The following is a 3,898-nucleotide window of genomic DNA, read 5'->3' as shown; positions in this document are numbered from 1 at the left end:
TCAGGTTACAGTGAAAGAATGAAGGTAAGAGAGTTTTTGTAGATGAGCTTGACATTAAAAAGAATACAGTGGATGATAAACTGTGAATCCCGAAGCATATGAGAAAGAAGAGGCAACAATATTTGGTTTCTAAATGTAACAGACCAAACACTATCAGTCAGCCAAGATTATCAGGGTAAGTAGAGGGAGTGAAGTGAACAAGCTGCAAAACAAACCAAGCCGCAATCCAGTTAAGATTATTGGTCTTGGGGCTAATATGAAACTGCAAAAACACTAAAGCATGAATACAAAAACAACACTAGCTGAAAAAAATAGCATAGCATAAACACCCCCCATCCTTAACAGTTCTTCCACAGAGTAATCGGTTTCCTCCTTTAAATAAATATCAACCAAATATCCAATGGACACATGTTGGATGGTCTTCCCCATTGTGGCTCTGTTGGGATTCCTACAACTCTCCATCTGCCTTTGCTCAGTTGTCATCCTTGACTTCTACAAGGAACTGACAGCAATGTCAGTTAAGTGTGATCATCACTTTTCTTTTTGTTTTGTTAAGAAGAGTACTCTGGTAGTGTAAACTCTCTACTGTAAAAGATATCAAGTGGATTAGAAAGATTCGTAGCAGAGAAATGAGTCAGAAGTCTATTATAATAGTCCCATTTGGTGAGGGCCTCAACTGAAGTGAGAATGAAGGAGGCTCGATTTTAAATAGCTTCCTGATTTGATGACTTCTCCTTTGTGGGTTGGTGAGTAAAGGGCACAGAGGAACTAGTTAGCAGGGCGGTGTTGTAACCCAGGTAAGAAGGGATGTGAACCTGAACAAGGAAATGGTGTTAGAAATGGAAAAAAGGCAAATAAATAAAAACCTTTAAAAGGGGAAGGGGGAGCGGGTGCTGTGTCATAGTAGATCAATCCTCTGCTTGCGGTGCCAGTATCCCATACGGATGCTGGTTTGAGTTCTGGCTGCTCCACTTCCGATCCAGCTCTCTGCTAATGGCCTGGGAAAGCAGTGGAAGATGAGCAAAATTCCTGGGTCCCTGCACCCACGTGGGAGAACTGGAAGAAGCTTCTGTCTCCTGGCTTCGGATCAGCTCCAGCCATTGTGGCCATTTGGGAAGTGAACCAGTGGGTGGAAGATCTCTCTTTCTCTGTCACTCCCTGTCTTTGTCTGTAACTCTGCCTCTAAAAAAATAAATATCTTAAAAAAAGAAATGGAAAAAAGAGGTGGATTCCACAGATATTTAGCATTTAGAATTCTGAAGACATTTTGATTGGCTAGATGTTTGAATAAAGAAGGAGGAACAAAGATGATCTTCCAGGGGGCTGGCATTGTGGCAGTAAAGCTACCACACATGATGACAGCCTCCCATATGGGCACCGGTTTGAGTCCCAGCTGCTCCACTTCCAATCCAGCTCCCTGTTAATGGCCTGGGAAAAGCAGCAGAAAATGGCCCATGTGTTTGTGTCCCTGCCACTGAAATGGGAAGCCCAGATGAAGTCCTGGCTCCTGGTATTGACTGGCCTAGCCTAGCCCCAACCACTGTGGCCATTTGGGGAGTGATGGAAGATTCTCTCTCTCTCTCATTGCCTTTCAAATTAGTAAATACATCTTTAACAAAAGCTCTCCAGGTCTTAAAAGTTACCTACCACAGTGTACCATTCACACAGGTCACTGATACAAAAACTCACATTTCCCAGCTTTCTTTTTTTAGCTTCCTGTTGGCATTGTCACTGTGTGAAGACCATTAAGTAGTATTTGCCAGGAGATTCAGTACAGAAACATGCTATGTTTGGGAATATACTGTTAAAAATATCTTTCTTCAGGGCAGGCATTGTCACATGGTGGGCTGAGCCACAGCTAGAGATGCCAGCATCCAATACTGGAGTGCAGGTTTAAGTCCCAGCTGTTCCACTTCTGATCCAGGTTCCTGCTTATGTGCCTAGGAAGCAGATGATAGCTCAAATGCTTGATTTCCTGCCACCCACCTGGGAGACTCAGATGGAGTTCCTGGCTCCAGGCTGTGGCCTGGCCCAGCCTTGGTTATTGTGGGCATTTATTATGAACCAACGCATGAAAGAGGTATGTCTTTCCCTCTCTTCCACCCCGCCATAACTTTTCCTTTCCAATAAATAAATAATCAATCTTTTAAAATATAGTTTTTCATCTAGGAGTGAAAACAAAAATGTAAACAGAGGGCACCTACAGGGATGGGTGGCCCACAGGACTGCTGTCCATTATTTTATGGCCTGCAACTAAGAATGGCTATTACATTTTTAAGTTGTTGAAAAAATTCAAAGAGTACTTTTTCATGATACATTAAAATGAAATAAAATTCAGATGTCAGTGTCCATAAATAAAGTTCTATTGAAACACAGCCATGCTCATTTGTGTACATTTTGTCTGTGGCTGCTTTGGGGTTCCAATGCAACGGTAGCAGAGTTGAGTACTTTTGACAGAGACCTTATAGCTCTCAAAATTATTTTACTTACAATTTATTTACAAAAATAAATTCTTTACTACCTGCTCTTTACAGAGGAAGTATTCTAATTCCTGCTGTATGAGCCAGGAACTGTGCTAGGGCTTTCACATCCTGTCACCTATGATTTCTCAAAACCTTAACTGGTATATTTGGTTATAGAGATCTGAAGAAATTATCTAGAACAATAACATTTTATTTATAGATATTGTAGATATTCAACTTATTTACAGAAAGGCAATGAGTTCTTTTCTTTTTTTATTTTTATGGGACTTAATATTATCTTCTTTTTTAATGTTTATTGTTTACTTATATTTATTTGAAAAGCAAAGTGATACACACCAGACACAACACTGTGTGTGTGAGAAAGAGACAAGAGACAATCTTCCATCCGCGGGTACACTCCCAAATGCCTGTAACAGCCAAGGCTAGGCCAGGCCAAAGCCAGGAAACTGGAACTCTGGTGGCAAAGACCCAAATACTTAAGCCATCATTTGCTGCCTCCCACGTTGTGCACAAGCAGGAATACTGGATCAGAAGTGGAATAACCGGCACTTGAACCAGGGATCTAAACCACATGGCACCTGAGGCACCAAAATGCCTGTCCCAAGTTACTTTTTTTTTTTTTTTTTTTAAAAAGGATTTTATCTTTTCCCAGCTTAAACACTGCCATTGGTTCCAAACGTTTATACAACGGAAGCTAATCTTCAGAACATACGACCATTTGCAAATGCAATCTAGTACCCACCCCGCTTTGGTCGTATGTCATCATTCTTTTCCCCACCTCTCACCCACTGAATTTCTCCCTGTTCTTCCACCTTTTGCAGATAGAAGCTGAAAGTGACACATTCAAGAGATATTTGGTGTTCACTTTATTTAGGCACCTTGTCCACTTTTCCTCCCCGCACCTTTCTTCGTTTACTTTCTTCACTGAATTCTCTATCACTACAAAATATAAAAGGGACGAAGAAAGGAAGGGAGGGTCACTGCAAAACACACATAGCCTTCACTGGGCTCCGTTCAGCCTAATTTCTCAAATCCTCGAGGGCAGCGCCGATATTTTTTTTAACGTCCGATATCTATCAAAGATTCAGTAAGTGCTTATTCAGTCATTGATTGTCCTCCCCCCGCCCATCTCTTTCCCCTGTCCCCCTGGAGGCCCCCCTTCCTCTCCCTTGGGAAACCTGGAAAACAGAAAATCTTCCCACGGAACTCCTCAGGGGCGCGCCAAGATCTGGGCGTGCGCACTTGGACTCGGCCGGCGCTGCAGCCCCCGCTGCAAGTCCGCGGGGTCTCTAAGCGCAAACCCAGCGCGGGCTGCTCCAGCTCCCGCGCGCGCGCGTGCGCGTATAGCCCCCCCCCCCCCCCGCCGCCTCGGCCCCCTACCCTGCAGCAAGGGGAGCGTGACGTAATGCAACCTC

Source organism: Oryctolagus cuniculus, chromosome X, assembly GCF_964237555.1.
Source record: "Oryctolagus cuniculus chromosome X, mOryCun1.1, whole genome shotgun sequence".
NCBI lineage: Eukaryota > Metazoa > Chordata > Mammalia > Lagomorpha > Leporidae > Oryctolagus > Oryctolagus cuniculus.
This window is presented reverse-complemented; position numbering follows the sequence as displayed.